The sequence below is a fragment of the Mustela nigripes genome, chromosome 12 (genome assembly GCF_022355385.1).
Source record: "Mustela nigripes isolate SB6536 chromosome 12, MUSNIG.SB6536, whole genome shotgun sequence".
NCBI lineage: Eukaryota > Metazoa > Chordata > Mammalia > Carnivora > Mustelidae > Mustela > Mustela nigripes.
Genome location: NC_081568.1, coordinates 89,020,804 through 89,039,219, shown reverse-complemented (window position 1 = coordinate 89,039,219; position 18,416 = coordinate 89,020,804). Strand labels below are relative to the sequence as shown.

General features: G+C 39.8%; 1 protein-coding gene across 5 annotated transcripts in view; it reads left to right on the top strand.

Moving 5' to 3' along the window:
- The window catches only part of LOC132028661 (cAMP-specific 3',5'-cyclic phosphodiesterase 4D-like), a 907,530-nt gene that overhangs the window by 186,856 nt on the left and 702,258 nt on the right, over positions 1-18,416 (top strand). For all 5 annotated transcript variants that reach the window (XR_009407493.1, XM_059417921.1, XM_059417920.1 and 2 more), the window contains exon 2: positions 16,619-16,694. The gene's annotated coding sequence lies outside the window, so the exon portion shown is untranslated. The remainder of the gene's footprint in view (positions 1-16,618; positions 16,695-18,416) is intronic.

The following is an 18,416-nucleotide window of genomic DNA, read 5'->3' as shown; positions in this document are numbered from 1 at the left end:
TTTTTCCAGTTATATGGAAGGCATAGTACAAAGCAGACAGAAGCCAACAAACTCTGGTAGCAACAGAAGCAGGGACTCCAGAGATCCATTCATCCCTCCTCTTTTTATCTTTGGTTATTGGGGGAGTGCCAGAATCACTGGGATCTGAAGCAGAGAAAGTAACACAAATATTTGCAAGAGAGTTAGGTCCCTTCCCCTTCAATGTTCTTTGGACTATGCCAGCCCATTTGCTCTGTGGCCCATTTGCTGTCCCAGCTCTCTGGGGCAGTGATGTAGGCATCCAGGCCATGTGGCTCCTTGTATAGGAGGCCACATGGGACAGAGATCACGGACTTTGCAAATGGGGACCAAGATGACCTATCTTGTATAAGCCTGGTGGCAGGGGTGGCCAGAGAGTCAGAACAGAGGATTCAGAAATTTTGATGCTTTAAGATGCTCCCCTGTGGCTATTGAAATACTTGCAATGAACTTTGCCTAAGGTCTGGAAGGTGATTTATAATAACTATTCTATCCGTTCCCCCCAACCTGAAGAGATGAGCCAGTTAATGTTATTAGCCTCTACAACTGCAAGATCATAATTATTAGGTCTGTCCCCTGGGAGCTGGGCTCCGCTGAGTTGTTATGAGGTTAGAAGCAGTTATGAACAGGGGGCACTATTAATCAACTGAGATTAGATATGAGGCATCAGGGGTGCCTGGGTGGCTCAGTGGGTTAAGCCTCTACCTTCAGCTCAGGTCATGGTCTCAGTGTCCTGGGATCGAGCCTCGCATCGGGTTCTTTGCTCAGAGGGGAACCTGCTTCCTTCTCTCTCTCTGCCTGCCTCTTTGCCTACTTGCAATCTCTCTCTGTGTAAAATAAATAAATAAAATCTTTAAAAAAAAAAAAAAGGATAGGAGGCATCAGAATCTGAATTTTCATGATGGATACAGAACACATTTATATAACCAAGTCTTCAAGAAAATGAAATTGACCAGGTGTTTAGACAATAAGAAAATTCAAACTGATCTTGCCTTTCTATCATACCTGGGGAGGAAAAAGCATGTGGACAGATCCCTACTGGGAAGGAATGATTATATCCAATTAATGGCAGCAAAGGAAGTGTGTGTTGGTTCTGATTTGAGTGTGAGGTCTGAGTCTCTGACTTGATCCTGTGGCCATGACAGGAAGGTGCACCTAGGGGCAGAATTGTTTTGCATGTAGAATTCATGAGGAAATCTTAGCTGGACTTGCTATTGGCCCATTCTGTATTTCCATATGTTCTGTCTTCTCTCTGTTTCCCTTCCCTCTTTTCCATCCGAAGTTACTGTTTCCAGCTAGATAATTCACATCTCGTCATGCTTCAGACTGCTTCACTTTTTCTCGAAGTGCTCTTCATCCTCTGCTCTATTTGTAACAGGCTTCTTTATCAGGAAGGTGAAGGTAGAATTCAGACCATCAATGAAACTAGATGGGGACATTTTTTACCATCATTTTTGTCATGGTATTAGTGAAGTTAAACTTTTTTTTTTTTTTTCAATTATCAACGTAGATAACAAATCCCAGAGATATTAGCAGGGCCTGTCTATGACTCTGTCATTAATAGAAATCATTGTATCCCCATGTCACATTAGGGTTGTACATATCTTTCTATATAATTTCTGCTCATCATTATGTGAAAATTATCTTTTATTTGGCTAGCTACTAGAACTTATAATTTAATACAATAATAAAATGTATGTTACTGTTTTATGGATTTGTTTTTAAAAAAATATTTTAAATATATAGACGGTTCTGCCACACCCCCAACTATCGTCACTTCTCCTGAGAGCTCATGGCACTTGTTTAATCTACTTATTTGAGAACTTAAAGTCCATTTTGTATTGTTATTTATATATATATATATATTTAATAGTTTTAAATTTTATTTATTTTTTTAATAAACATATAATATATTTTTATCCCCAGGGGTACAGGTCTGTGAATCGCCAGGTTTACACACTTCACAGCACTCACCATAGCACATACCCTCCCCAATGTCCATAACTCCACCCCCCCAACCCCCCTCCCCCCAGCAACCTTCAGTTTGTTTTGTGAGATTAAGAGTCTCTTATGGTTTGTCTCCCTCCCAATCCCATCTTGTTTCATTTATTCTTCTTATGTTCTTTCCCTCGTAACCATACTCTGTGGTTCTTAAATATCAAGACCATATTCTTTCTGTTCTTTAAATTCTTTTTGGAATTTTGGAAATTTATTCTGTAAGTTCTCATTGAATGAATGATCAAAATAGTATTGCTCAGCCAAGATAAGTAGAGGAAATAAGAAACTGCAATAACGCATTTGTTTAGTGCTTTTTGTGGTTAAGGAGGGCTGAGTGTGTGGGGTCAGGACACCCTGGTCTCTAGAGAGCTCAGAAGAGGTGCACACAGATTAAAGGCCACCATTCATTATGCTTAGTAGATGAATTCCTGGCAAGAGTTTTGATTACTTAGAAGCACTCCTGGGAGAGACTGAGGGACCCTAGCCCCAAAGTCCTGTTCATTTAAAGTAGTCTCTCCTTTGTTTGGTTGAAAATATTGCTGTGTCTGAAGGTAACAGAGTACACCTGGGTGGCTCAGTTGTTAAGTGTCTGCCTTTGATTCAGGTTATGAACCCAGGGTCTGGGATCGAGCCCCTCATGGGGCTCCCTGCTTGGCAGGGAGCCTGCTTCTCCCTCTCCTTCCGCTGTTCCCTCTGCTTGTGCTCTCTTGTGCTCTCTGTGAACTAAAAAAATAAAATAAAATCTTTTAAAAAATTTGAAAAATAAAGATAGCAGAGGTAGAGTAGCAGCCTTGGGCACTTTAGACTTTTAAATAATATTTTGCTCCAGTTACATGGCCATAAGTCAGTCCTAGAGTTGGAACCCATATTTGGAACCCTCTGAGCCTCCATTCCATGTAGGCTTGTTCGGAGTCCTTATGTTAGGGTAACAAGGCTTGGAGCTAAAGCTACGAAGGAGCCAACACTGCAGCCGAAGCTTCCTACAGACCCACTGTGCCAGTTTTGAACTGAGGCATTATCTGTCCACGGCCATATGCAGTGTGAAAGGGCCGCAGATGTACGTCAAGTGAGTGGGAGAAATAACGTTTGGTGGGGAAGGATGACAGTTTTATGGCATTAGTCCTAGGAACCCCAGGTGCATTTTTTCCTCTTTCATGTATTTTAAGATTTCAGCCTTGGGGATGTTTCATCAGGTTAGCATCTGTATCTTAAAGATGAGTCCTGCAATGAATCAGTGAGGAGAGCGAGTCATACGTTGGATCTGGAAGGAGAGAGAAGACTCTTACGGAGAGATCAGTGTAATGAAGCAACTAAAGAGAAGGTCAGGGCTTTCTGTCTTTGCTTTTGACCCTCTATCTCCCTGACCTTACTTACCTGGCCTCAGAGTGAACCTTAACTTGGGCAGGATGCACTGAGCTTTGCACACGCCCCTAGGATGTCAGGACCCTATACTGGGAAACCCTGACATGGGGCATGGGTTATAGTCTCTGGGCTCGGTGTATCCTACCCCTGACTTTTGTTTGTGTCGGGAATTTTTATTTTTCTCTTTCTATTTAATGAATCGTATGTCTCCTTGACAGTCTGTGGCTTCTTTTGTTTAAGTGACTCAGGGCTACAGCTATATATGGTCCTGGAATTAGCTGTTGAACAATTTGTTGTTGTGGTTAACTTGGATAGATATATTTTAGATAATTATGTGGCTATCAAGATAGCTGATAATCTGTCAGCTTCTGGATGATGTTGGTATTTTCCTTGCAATTTTGCAGGTTTCATTTCTTGGGCTTTGTCTTAGATTTCTAAAACTTTTCCCACCTTTAAAATTGCCCTTATACAAAGTATGATTAACAGTAGCTGATATTTATTTATATCCACACACTGACTGACAGCAACCGTGGTGAACGAAGTTTATGTAAGACTTTATTTCTTCTTTCCAAAGAATTTTGTGGGATATGCGGAGCAATGAGGAAGAATCATAAGACCTTGGACTTGTTAGAGATTCAGAGTGAGTTTGAAATACGAAAAGGAAAGAACATGAGTGGAATTCCTATAAAATAGCTGGAGGAGTGGGGTAGCTTAGGGAGGCAGATTGTTGCAGAAACACAGCAAAGGAAGTAGTCTGTTAGAAAGAGTGTTACTTAAAGATGCTTATACTCCTGGAGCTTTTGGCTCTAAATTGTATGGCCCTTAGACTTGAAAAAGAGGGCCCCCTTTCTGGTCCAGCATATTAGAGGGTTTTGTTCCCTTCTGGCCACAATGTTCCCTACTGGGTAAGGATTCTTTGAGGTCAAGGAATAATGTCTTTCCCTTTTATGGATCATGGTTGGGGCATTTGGACTGTAGAATTTCCTGCCCAAATGGTCCTACGCCAAGATGTGGATCATTCCTTCAGAGAGCAGGTTGTACTCCCCACACTGGGTGGCCAAGGGGCAACTGTTGGTAGGGCCAGGGAACGTGGATGGCTACCAAACCGTGGTGTCTGTCTCTGAGCTTACAAATGTCAGCGAGGTGCGAAGGGTAGGTGGGCAGAGCAGAGACCGGGTGTGGGCTCAGCTTGCTCTGAAACACTAACCATGGATGCGGAACTTCCCTAGGCGCTGTGTACGTGTTATTTCATTCAGTCCTGCAGAACCCTTCAAGGTAGTGTTTTATCATGACATGGGAATGAGGCTGCAGGGAGTTAAGTCACTAGCTCAAGGTTATCGATTTAGTAAGAAGTTGAACCAGGATTTAAATATCAGGTGAGCATATTCCAAAGTGCATTTGTTTTCACTTCGTGAGCTTGCCTGTTAATAGCACCGTTGCTTCAACATTTTCTCAGTTCTCCCCAGAGCCTTGGCGTATAATGATATGTGATAAATACTTGTTGAGTATCTGAAACAGTGGAACAAACTATCTGCTCATCCTTCTCAGTGGTGGGTTAGAGAGTACGATTGCGGTATCGGTAAGAAATTCCATGTCAGATGTTGGGAGGGGGACGTTTCCCTCCTTATCTGTCCGTGCTGTTGCGTGGGTTGATCTTCTGTAGATGCTGTGGACTGCTCAGTTTACTGGGCTTACCCTGCCAACCATCAGTAAATGCTACATATTTTCTGCTTAGTGTGGACTCCCATGTCCCAGAAAGGATTTTTGTTCAGGGAAAATATTAACACATGCCACGTATGCTGCAGTCCTTTTCCTTATCTCCTTAAGATCACACAAACTCAGAGTGTTCAAGAGAAATTGTCAGAATGCATGCCTCAGCGGGTTTGCTGGCACAGTCCTTTTGTTGGTGAGGCCCCATTCTTGGCTTCCCTGTACTGGGCTCTTCTACCTGTCTGGCCCCCTGCTGCTCCCTCCTGGAACATTCAGCTGTGGTCTCACTTGGCTTTGTCTTTTCTTATTCCCCTTCTCATCTATCTGATATGCCAAGACCATTCTCTGCCATTGGCTGAAAGCCTTGGACATTTTCCTAACTTCTGCTATTAACTAGTTGTGGTGGTTTTCCCTATGTGCTGCCATCTGTCCCCTTAATGGTTTTCTGGTTTATCTGTGTTCCTTGCTAGACGGTAGCCCCACTGGAGGGCAGTCTTTGTGTCTCTGTTGTTGACTGCTGTATCTTCGTATCTAGTGTGATGCTTGGCACACAGAACTTTTTAAATAAATATTCATAGAATAACTGAATAAACTACCATCATAATCGAGGCACTAAATGCCCTTTTCAAAGAAGTTCTTGCATTAAGAAAAGGGTCATCTTGCCCAAATCTCTCAGTGACAAGGACGGCATGTCCACCCAAGTGAACTGTTTTCTAAAGCCTGAACTCTGAATCCTAATGCCTACTAAGTGGGGCTAAATTTTCTTGTGCAAGAAGGCTGGTGGCCATTGCTCGAGTTTAGAATTGAACTTTCCAGTGGTACCTTTGATTTTAGACAAGTCTTCCTCTTGTTTTCACTTTTATCCCTATAGGAGAGTCATAGGCACTTATCAGATGAGTTAAATAAAAAAGAGCATTGATACCAAATGCTGGTATGGTTGTAGATACTGGATAAATTATACGTGGCTAGTGGAAGTGTAAAATGGTACAGGTACTTTGGAAAACAATTTAGTAGTTTCTTAAAAAACTAAATTTGTTTGTACACAATCCTGCAACAAATGTACCTTTAGGCATTCATCCCAGAGAAATGAGGACCTCTATGTTCATATGAAACCCTGAACATGGATGTTAATGTAACAGATGTATTTGTAATAGCCTAACAATTGAGGCATCCCAGATAACCAGAATGGTTAAACAAACTATGGTACGCCTAAACTATCAGACATTACTCAGCAATAGAAAAGGAATGGACTGTTGACAAATACAACCTGGGTGAATTGAGCTGAGTGAAAAAAATCCAATCCCAGAGGGTTACATATCATGTGATTCAATTTATGTCATATAGTGGAAATGACAAAATTATGAAATGGACAACAGATTAATGTAGTTTAGTGGTAGCTGGCAGGTATTAAAGGGTGGGAGAGAAGTGGGCATGTCTATGAGAGAGCAACATGAAGATTCTGGTGGTGATGAATCTTGACTGTCAATGTCAATATCATGGTTGTGATATTGTTACCTTTGGGGAAAACTGCTTGAAGGACCAACTGGGTCCCTCTGTTTTATTTCTTACAACCGACTATAAGTCTACAATTACTTTGAAATAAAATTAAACAAAAATTATTAATTAAAAAGAGCCAGGGAGTGCTCTTACATTTCTTTCAGGTCATTTCTTCTTTTCATAATTATTTATTCATATCTTAAACCTGATAGATTGTTAACAAAGGAAAGCCACTGTTCCTTGTCTCCCATTAAGGACAGCATTATTCATTGGAATCACCATTTATAAAAATTTCCGGTATTCCTTGTTCATGTTGAATTTCAGAAAGCTGTTAGTTCATATTCTTTGACTGGCAGAAATACCTACAAATCAGGTAGGGAACTTAGATCTGCAGAAGCGGTATATCTGAACTATAGACACACAAATGGAAGGATGGCTCAGCTTTTTTTTTTCTCTTACAATTGGTTTTTCTGGCCCCAAAGAACTTGTCTGACCAGTCATTAATGTCTAAGCAGTGTGCCTATTGTTCAATTCCCGTTTGGCTTAAGTGGCCCAGGGATAAGGTTAGGGAATGGTAGAAGTGATTTAAGGAATGTTAGTGGGAATAAAATGATTTGGAGTTGTTGTGTGTTTGTTTTTAAGGCTTAGGATATAATGTCCCCTCCCTAGTTCTGTGATTCCCCCAGTGCCATGCTTTCTGTAATGTCTATTATGTACTGAGGATTCTTACTATGTTTTTCAGTTTTTTTCCCCTTCATGCATAATAAGTGGAATCTTCTAGTCATTGGGTTATCATCTCTGTGGGCTTTCCAGTCTGAGCAAATTCTCTCTAGGTATCATTTTCCTGAGCGCTGTAGTTGAATTTTCTTGGTTTTCCTTTGTTTCTGTGTACATTATTTTGACCTTCCTGCTGACCTCAAGTTTATTGTTGTCTTTGTGGATGCGTGCAGTTACCAACTTCCCAGAGAAGTTTTGAGGGGTAACTTGGCACTAGATTATCTCCTTAAAAAGCAAACTTCTCTGTTTGGCCTTTAAGTCAGAGTCTTCTTATTATATTGATAAAAGGCATTTGTGGGGAAGATAGGAGGTAAAATAATTTCCATTAACTATTGACATGTTTGATATGTCAGGTAAACAAAGTGAGACGTGTTTTTTGGCATTCTACTTTAATTACTCTTTCACAAGAGACTTCCACTGTAACAGGAGGAAACTGAAAAGCAGAGGAAAGGAGAAAATGCAAAATAACATTCTTCTGAGTGATGACCAGGGCCACGACCATTAATACATTATCTCATTGAATCCCCCAACACCTTAAGTTGGTGCCTCTTATATCCTTTTTCCAGTTGACGTAATAAGCTCAGGTGCCCATGGTGGCTTTTAGTCAGTGACAGAACCAGAATGTGAACCCCAATTGGCCTAATCTGAAACTCCAAGGTCTTTGATGCTACCTTTTTATTAGATAAAGAGGAGGAAATGGAGGTCTTGTTTTGTGTTCTGGATGTCAGATTGGCTGTGCCAAGAGATCCCATAGGTTTTTTTTTTGTTGTTGTTGTTGTTTTAATATGGCAATTGGCCGAAGGCATCTTAGATTTTCACGCTGAGAAAGGTCACTGAGGTTAAAGGTGAAGTCTAAATTACCCACACAGGAGTGCAATTGAGCATAAGTCTCTGAACCACTGATCTACCTGATGTGACTTAAGAAGTATTGTCAGGCAAAACAGGAAAAAATATACAGTGGGAAAAAGACAGTCTCTTCAATAAATGGTGCTGGGAAAACTGGACAGCTATATGTAGAAGAATGAAACTTGACCATTCTCTTACACCGTACACAAAGATAAACTTAAAATGGGTAAAAGACCTCAACGTGAGACAGGAATCCATCAGAATCCTAGAGGAGAACATAGGCAGTAACCTCTTCGATATCAGCCACAGCAACTTCTTTCAAGATATGTCTCCAAAGGCAAAGGAAACAAAAGCAAAAATGAACTTTTGGGACTTCATCAAGATCAAAAGCTTCTGCACAGGAAAGGAAACAGTCAGCAAAACAAAGAGGCGACCCACAGAATGGGAGAAGATATTTGCAAATGACAGAACAGACAAAAGGTTGATATCCAGGATCTATAGAGAACTCCTCAAACTCAACACACACAAATCAGACAATCATATAAAAAAACAGGCAGAAGATATGAACAGACATTTCTCCAATGAAGACACACAAATAACTATCAGACACATGAAAAAATGTTCATCATCACTAGCCATAAGGGAGATTCAAATTAAAACCACATTGAGATACCACCTTACACCAGTTAGAATGGCCAAAATTAACAAGACAGGAAACAACATGTGTTGGAGAGGATGTGGAGAAAGGGGAACCCTCTTACACTGTTAGTGGGAATGCAAGTTGGTGCAGCCACTTTGGAAAACAGTGTGGAGATTCTTCAAGAAATTAAAAATAGAGCTTCCCTATGACCCTGCCATTGCACTACTGGGTATTTACCCCAAAGATACAGATGTCGTGAAAAGAAGGGCCATCTGTACCCCAATGTTTATAGCAGCAATGGCCACAGTCACCAAACTGTGGAAAGAGCCAAGATGCCCTTCGTGGAAAATGGAGAAGGAAGCTGTGGTCCATATACACTATGAAGTATTATGCCTCCATCAGAAAGGATGAATACCCAACTTTTGTAGCAACATGGACGGGACTGGAAGAGATTATGCTGAGTGAAATAAGTCAAGCAGAGAGAGTCAATTATCATATGGTTTCACTTATTTGTGGAGCATAACAAATAGCATGGAGGACAAGAGGAGATGGAGAGGAGAAGGGACTTGAAGGAAATTGGAAGGGGAGGTGAACCATGAGAGACTATGGACTCTGAAAAACAATTTGAGGGTTTTGAAGGGCCGGGGGGGGGGGAGGTTGGGGGAACCAGGTGGTGGGTTTGGGAGAGGGCACGGATTGCACGGAGCACTGAGTGTGGTGCAAAAACAATGAATACTGTTATGCTGAAAAGAAATTTAAAAAAAAGAAAAAGAAATGTCAGGGCTTCAACCTCTTCACAAATATCTCTTCTCATCCTTGTCATTGTGATTCATTATCCAACTGCCTCTTGCTCCCATGTGTCATAAAATTCGCAGCATTCGAGTTGTTAGTGGTTCATAAAAAACTGAGACTTGTGGCTTCTCAAGGCCTCTTGGCTCCTTTGTTTCCTTAGACTATTTTTCACACCAGATGAAGTCACCCACAAGTATCCTTTTGCTATTGGCTTGTGTCTTGACTGTATCAGTGTTGATATTCTAGTTGTAATATTGTACTATAGTTTCATTAAGATGTTGCCATTGGGGGAAACTGGGTCAAGGGTACAGTGCATCTTTCTATAGTATTTCTTGTATAACTGTATGTGAATCTACAGTTCATCAGATGAGTTATTAGTTCCTTATAAGCTGGACTTCTGGATGTTGAGTTCCCTCAGTTACACGTGGGGAGGTGCGAAATAGGAACATGATGATCCTAAACCCTGTCCCATTAGGAGAGCATCCTGAGGAAATGTGATCGGGCAAGTAACACAGAGGGAGTGTGAAGTCACTGTAAAATCATAAAAAGTGTATACACTTGAGAGAACATTTAAATTTTTTTCCATTTTCAGAACAGAATTTATTTTCTCCAGATCACAATACTCTCACCATGGGCTCTCAGTTTCTCTTTGGCCTTGAGAGCATCATTTTGCCTTTTATTTTTTCCATTTCTTCCATCTGTATAGTGGGGGTGATATAATTTTTATTGGGAAATAACCATGCCAAGAGTATTTTGAAGCAGTGAGAAAGCATACTATTGTGCAGGTGAAACAAATACAAATTGAATTTCGTGTTCTAATGTGGTGTACATTCAGATGGCTCTAACATACATTAATATGTTATTATTACTACTAGAATAGTAGTGTAGATAACTTATACTTCTGCACACAAATCTGAAATATTTGTTAGCTGTCTTGTGACTGCTTCTGCAAATTTTCCTTCATGGCAACTTTTTTGTTCTTGAAGTTGGTTTTAAGTAATTGCTAATCCCTAAACTTTATTTTGAGGTTGAGTAGGAAAGGTAGGTAATTATGGAGTTTGAGTGTTGGGAATACTCAAGGAAGTATCTAAAGGAAACCTTTAGATTTGATTGTAAGGAGGGTTGGCATGAATGCTTATTGGTCCTGTCTGAATCATTGTTTTTCCCTTCCACATCTCAGCTGAGTTGTTACATCATAGTATTACATTTAGTATTGCATAGTATTACATTTATAATATATAGTATTACATTTAGTAATATATTATATAGTATTACATTTAATACATTACATGTATTATTTAGTAATACATAATATTACATTATATTATTACAATACATAGTACTACATTTACATCATAGTATTACATTTAGTATTACATCATAGTAATACATAATGTTACATAGTATTACACAAGGCATGTGGTGGCATACAGTGCCATGTGCGAGATGAGGTGTTAGTTAGGATGGTATTCCAGGTTGTCTCAGGGGTCCCTGGTGGTGGTCTTGTTGTGGGGGATCAATCCCAATGCCATTCTGTAGACCACATTGTCCCTTAACAGGTATGCTGGCAGGTAGGGCTATGTGAGTGAGACCACATATAGAGGTGGTCTTAGAGTCTTAGAGGTGGCTCAAGGTACATTGTTTACTTACTTGAAAATAATAACCTCCATTAGTATACCTTAGGGGCATCCCGAGGTTTGGCTGTGAAACTAGGTTTTATAAGAATTATCTAACTTAATTCTGAGGTTAGGTATTATTAACCCCATTTTATACTGACTTAGCAAAACTAAGCAGTTGGTCTAAGTTCATACAATTAGTAAATGAAAGAATGAGGATTTGAGTCTGGAGAGCTAATTCCACAGCCTGAACACTGGATCTATTTTTATGTAAGAAACTGAGTCGAGGTTAATCCTTCTTTCAACAGGTACTTTTTGAGTACCCGTCATCTTTTAGGCTCTGTTCTGGGTCTTGTAGATACAAAAGCCAGTGAATAGGATTCCTGAAGTAGAGGTGCTCCTAGTTTAAGGACAGATATTCAGTACATTGTGAAAAAAAAAATGACAAAATGTGTAGCTAAAAATGTATTACAATTGTGAGGACACTTAAAGTATTTTAAAGATAGCCTAGCTCTGTGGACAATATTGTAAATAGTTCATTTATTCATTTGCCCATTCATTCAACAAATATAATATTGAGTGTTTACAGTGGGCTGGGTGCCATGCTAAATGCTCAGAAAAGGGTGGTGAAGGGAACAGAGGAGGTGACTGCTCTCATAGACCTTACTTACCATCTGGCAGGTGGGGAGGAGGTAGACACTTTGTCACATGTTCCCAGAAAGTAATAGACAGTTGGAACTGACATGCACCATGATAGGGAAATGATGCTGTAAGAGGGAGTAATAATGTTTGTTCTTGTCAGGGACATCTTCCCTCAGAGCGGAGGTCTGAAGGTAAATAAGCATTAACTGGGAAGGATTTGGAGAAGGCAAAGCCTCTGGGGCAGCTCTGGACACTGAAAATTCTAGGTACCGAATGAATGCAGGGTGACCTGGGGTGAAGGAGAGTGGATGGGTAGAGAGCCTGAAGACTCAGATGCTAGATGAGACCAGAGAGATAGTCAGAGGAGATGAAGTAAGGCCTTGGGTCATTTTAAAGGCCTTTGATCCTATGGTAAAGGATAGTCATTGAAAAGACGTGAGTGACAAAGATTTGTGATTTAAAAACACAGTTCTTATTAGCTCAGGACACAGGACTGGCATGCAGGCAAGATCTCTACCTGGGGAGGATCAGTAGAGAATTACAGAGGCCACAAGGTCTGATATCATAGAGCCTGGACTAATGTGGTAGTGGAAAGATGGAGAGAAGTGGTTGAGTTACATTGTTAAATGGCCAGAAATCTGTGATAGATTGAAAGTAGCATCAGGAGAAGAGAAGTGAGTTTCTTCAATCTGATGGCTACTGGCACCGTTTACTAGGATAAGGACACTGGAAGCAGATCAGATTTGAGAGAGAGATTTCAAGTTCAACTTTGAACTCATTGGGTTTGGGGTGACTTTGAGAGAGACAAGCAGAAACCTCAGGTTGGCATTTAAATCTGTATTTGTGGCCCCTGGAGGAGAGATCTGTACTGGAGATAGACCTGTCTGTGTCCTAAGTGTGCAGGTGATACATGATATCATGCCTGTGGGTACCACTGCCTCAAGAGACACTAAGAAGTGATAAGAAAAGAGAGCCTTAGAACCAAGCCTTGAGGGACTTCATTTCATGGCTGTGTGAAGAAAGATCAACCCGCAAAGGAGAACATCACAAAAGAGGAGGGAAACAGCTGGAGTTAAGAAAACAAAGGGAAGAAAATAAAAAAATTATATAAAAAAAAAATCAAAAAAAAAAAAAAAGAAAGAAAGAAAACAAAGGGAAGCTATGCTCTGATAAAGGTGGGGTGACCAGCAATCTGAAAGGCATCTTCAATGATGTGGGTTTGAAACAGTCCTTGGAGTTCCGGCCACAGAAGTCTTTGGTGTTCTTAGCAAGAGCTGTTGTGTGGGAAAATGAGGGGAAAGATGGCTTAGAGCAGGGTGAGGAGTGAGTCAGGGCTGTGAAATTGGATACAGCCAGAATAGACAAGTCTTCTGAGAATAGCAAATAGGGCACATAGGATTTGGGGAAGGTTTTTATATAAGATGGAAGAGACTTCAGTATGTTTGAAAGTCAACAGTAAAGATTTAATTGATAGGAGGGAGCTGGCAGATATTCTCAAGGGAAAAAGGATAATGAAGTAGCGTTGGCTCTTGAGAAGGGGAGTAGGCAGGGAAGGATTTGTAGCGATATCCACGTTTGCATGCTTTGTATGAAGAGGAGGAGGGAGTTCCTCTTCTAGGGATCTGATTTCTCTGCAAAGCCATGCTATCTTTGTATGTGAAGGAGCAGGAGGGAGAGGTAGAGATGTGAGGAGAGCTAAGAAAGTTTGAAACATGGTAGTTATTGTGAAGAGTGGGTGTGAGTTGTCTTAAGGAAAAAGGTGGAATTCCTAGCACTGCAGATGCCTGTTCTCGGGAAGTTTGGGAACGTTTGTTGTTTCCTGCTTAGGCAAATAATCCATGGTGTATCCATGTTTTCCGAAAAATCCAAGCTAGTAACATCCATTAAGTAAGAGCAAAGTATGTGAAAAAGGTGGGAACTCTTTTAAAAAGTGATTCTTTACAGACTGGGAAAGCTGAAAGGAAAATAATCTTTTGAGAATATGTAAATTTGTAAAGATTTCTACTTATTAAGTGAGATGACTGAGGAGGGAAACAAAGGTCCTTTTCCAAACTATGAGGACAATTGAACAAATTCATCTTGTTTAAATATTGGGGCTTGGGGTGAATCAAGCATTCGAGGTTATTTTTGAAAGGATAGCAGAATTTACATGGAAAGGTGTGTTTAGATTGCTGGATTTTCATTTTCTATTGTTGATCCACTGGTGGTCTTTGTGATGTTTCCATCTACTCAAGGTGAATGAATGTTTCTTTAAATCTGAGGCTAACTCAGCAAATGGAGGCTCATTTTCTAAAAGGTAATTTGGCTGAAGAAGACAAGGGACAGGCATCTGGAGATTAGAAATTTTTTTTTTTTTTTTTTTTTTTTTTTAATGAATTGGCCTCAGTAAGCTATAGAAGTTGCCTAAATGTGAAATTCTGAATTTCCTGTGTATGGGAAATGTTACCAGCTATGCTGATGGGAGCCTAGGGGGACACACAGAGGGATTATTTCCCCTTTTGAAGAATTTTTTGTTTACCTGGGGAGAGAATGTATCCATATGAAAACTATTTAAAAGACCATAAGTATGCTGACAAAGGCAGGTGTTTAAAGAGGTGAGCAAAGGCTCAGAGTGAGAGAAGGGAGGGATGACAGAAAGACTTCATTAAGAAAGATGTCAGAAGAAGAAGAACATCAGAGGTCAGCAAGAGCAAGGTTCAGAACTACTGACGGCTTCTAACGTACTTCACAGGAGAGTATAGAGAAGCACACAGGAGATTTTAAGGACCGTGCCTGAAAGTGACACATAATATTTCTGTCCTATGCTGTTGACTGGAAGTCAGTCACACAGTCCCATCTAGCTGCAAGAATGACTGGGAAATACAGTGTAAATCTGTTTTGGGAAGGAAACGTGAATGTGTTGGGCAGCTAGCCAATCTTGGCTGCATGCCCATTGGAGCGTCACAGAAGTTTCAGTCTCTGCGTCTCATTCATGACTCTTCAGTCTGCTTTAAGCCCTCCTTCTCCCAAGCTGGACCACTTTCATTACCACCAGTTTCACTCATATGTCATCGTTCCCAAACCAGCTACCAACATGGCTGTCATTTTAAGCAAACATTCGTATTTCCTATTGTTCTTCTCCAAAGGAAGTTTTCACAGTAAAATACAGTTCCCTAGATGTCCAAGATATCTAGATATCTCTAGATATCCCCCAAATATTGGTAAAGTGGGATTGTTGTTTTGCTTCATTACATAAGTGTAAGGTCAAAGGGAGGGAGAGTGTTGGGAAGACCTCACATTGAAAGGCAGATAATAGAAGTCCCCAGAGAAGAGCATTTGAAGAAGGAAAGAGGCCTTTGTGATGCCATTTCAATATGGCAGCTGGATCAAGCAATAGTGTTTATGTACTATTTTTACCTACTTCTCCTAGAGGAAGCAAGGCACATACAACTCACAAATCAACCAGTTCATTTCCGTAAAATCCCAAAATGAATTCCAAGGGGAAGTGCTCTTAAATGGTATTACTTTTGTATCAGATTATGCATTTAAATGGGAAAAAAAAGCCTCAAGGATTTCCACAGGAAAACCTGTTTATTGTAATGCTCACCAGTCTACCTGTCTTACATGTTGTCTGATGTGTTTTTGTTCAGTAATGTAGACAGTAATGAACATGATTATATGAATAAACGAGTAAGCACTGCTGTGTGGAACTACAATTTGTCACCTCCCGCTTTCAGCTGCATTAGACATGGTACTGATACCTTGTCATCTCAGCATATCCCAGTGACCTCAGAGGCCCTGATGTTTTCTTCTAATGGACTATGTGATCTGTACAATCTTTTCTTTTTTCTTTTTCTTTTTTTTTTTTTTTAAAGATTTTATTTATTTATTTGACAGACAGAGATCACAAGTAGGCAGAGAGGCAGGCAGAGAGAGAGGGAAGCAGGCTCCCTGCTGAGCAGACAGCCTGATGCAGGGCTCGATGCCAGGACCCTGGGATCATGACCTAAGCTGAAGGCAGAGGCTTTAACCCACTGAGCCACCCAGGTGCCCCTCTTTTTTGTTTTTCTGGTGCAATATTTGTGCTTTGGATCTTCTCTGTTAAGAGATAGAACCCCAAGCAGGTAAGCATCTTATCAACCAAATGATTGAAAATAATTTATTTCTAAATTCCTCAAAAAAGAGAAAAAGCTGACAGATCTATCTCTATCTAAAATATCAATATGCCTACCTATTTCAAATATTTTTTTCCTAAATCGAGTTTTTAATATCAAAGTCTCAGGATCCACTGTCTTCCATAGTTTTTGTTCAGTTGTTGATGTCTATGTTCATTGCAAACAGTGACTATCACACTTCTATTTTTCTATAAACGTGGCTACTCTTGGGTGTTGAAATTGTGAGAAACAGAATTCATTGTAATTATAATTCACATCTGTTTTCCTTTTGGAATTCCTTTTTTTCTTGTGCTTGGATTGTCTCTCAGAGAAGATATTGGAGGCATACACATTTACTGTTTTGGGCATTTGTGACTTTTTTTGATGGATCCCCCATTACAAGGTTTAAGTGTTATTAACAGATTCTCATCAAGAACTTTAGAATAAATAAAATAGTGAGTATCCAGGCAGAAAGCCAGGTACTTTTCAAGATCAATATGTTTATAATATATATGGTGGCATAAACACAGAGATAGGATATATAACTATTCCACTTGGTTGACGTTTACTGTATTATTTTCTTACAGGGAAGAGTTTGAACGTAGCTGCATCACTGAGAGGAAGGACAGATGAATATTGGGGGTAAATGGTGGCAGTGCTAGGGTAAGTTTGTTATCCAGAAAAGAAGACTAAAAGCCAAGGGGATTTAAAAAATCCCTCAGCTTTGCCACAGGGCATTTATTCTGCTATCTGAATTATCTTTGGCACCTGGGAGGAAAAGATTTCTGTAAAGTGCAGATGCAGTTTTCTTCCTTGGCTTTTCCCAGTAATAACATAATTATGAACCATGCTGAGATAGGGTACAACATTCATTGGAGAGTATCCTAAATTGCACTTTGAATGCATTTTTTGCCTGTGAGGCATTATTTAGAAACAAAAGTCTTTGTGGCATTTCTGGCTTTTCTTTTTATTTGATGGGCTGATAATCTTATAATGGCATTAGTTTTGTGACCAGTTACCAGAGATTTGTTGCTATTATTTATTTATTTATTTATTTATTTATTTATTTAGTGAATTGGTCTACCCTTCAATGTCCACAGCAAGCTTAAAAACAGTTCTGGAAGGGCATGGGATAGAATACTTGGAAACTTCCAGTCCTGGGTCTTCAGTACTGCAGAATTCAGTGAGGAATGTTGGAAATTTCTCAAAATAAAAGTCATTTAAATTCAGTCTCCGAAAAAGTTCTATTATAGAATATATTGAAAAAGAGAAGTTAGTTGGAAAATCAATCATGATAGAAATTGGTTACAATCAGGCTTTTGGTTGTAGAAGCATTTCTTGTATGTCAAGGTGGAAATTGTATTCTCTCTTTCCCAATGGCACTCTATTCCTATTTTTCTACATAAATGGAGAGTAGAAATATGTCTACTTTAAATGCCACAAAAATAACCAATCACCCGTGAATAAGAAACTTTTGTAGATTTTTTACTCTTCTTGCTATAGTGTTGGTTAATTTTGGGACGATGTGATGATTCCTTTTTTTTAATTTAGTGTGACGCAGGAATAGTGGGAAATGAAAGAATGGGGTAGACTAGCAAGTGCAGATGGAGTTCATGCATGTGCATAGACTGATTGTCACTCTCAGTGAGCTATTTAGTTTCAAATGTTTGGTCTGGTTGAATTTGGAGGCTAACATCTCGGCCCTCTGCCTCTTCCCTTGTGACCTGAGTACTTGCTAGACATGTACGTGATGGTCTACTTTGTAACTTGTGATTAATATATAGGTTCCTCAGTGGTTTGAAATGCCTCACATTTTCTCATGCTAAAATTTTATACTACGCATGTTTAGCATAGGCATTTTTGGGCAAATGATTTTTCTCTCTCAGTCATTTCTCTATCTTGTCCAGAGCTAATATCCTGTCTTCATTGCTGTAAGTTTCTAACGTATTTGATTATTTAGAATGGATTAACTCCTGTTGTTCTTTCCCCTTTGATATTTTAAGAAAAATAGGGGTGCCTGGGTGGCTCAGGTCAGGACCTCAGGGTATTGAGATCGAGCCCCTCCCCCCCACCCACCCCATGGGCCTCTGTGCTCAGCAAGGAGTCTGCTTTGGGATTCTCTCCCCCTGCGCACCTCCTCTCGCCTATGTGCACACATAGGCATTCTCTCTCTCCCTCAAATAAATAAATAAATCATAAAAAAGAAAAGAAAAAGAATTACAATGGAAAATAATAATTCTGTCTTGTCTCACTATATCAAGTGAGTAGTAAGTAACTCTTATTTAGTTGTGACTTTTGAAAGAATGTAGTCTTAGATTTCATTTTTTACTTCCATTTTAATTTTGATAAAAGTGAGGTAAGTGTATATTTAAAAATAATCATTGG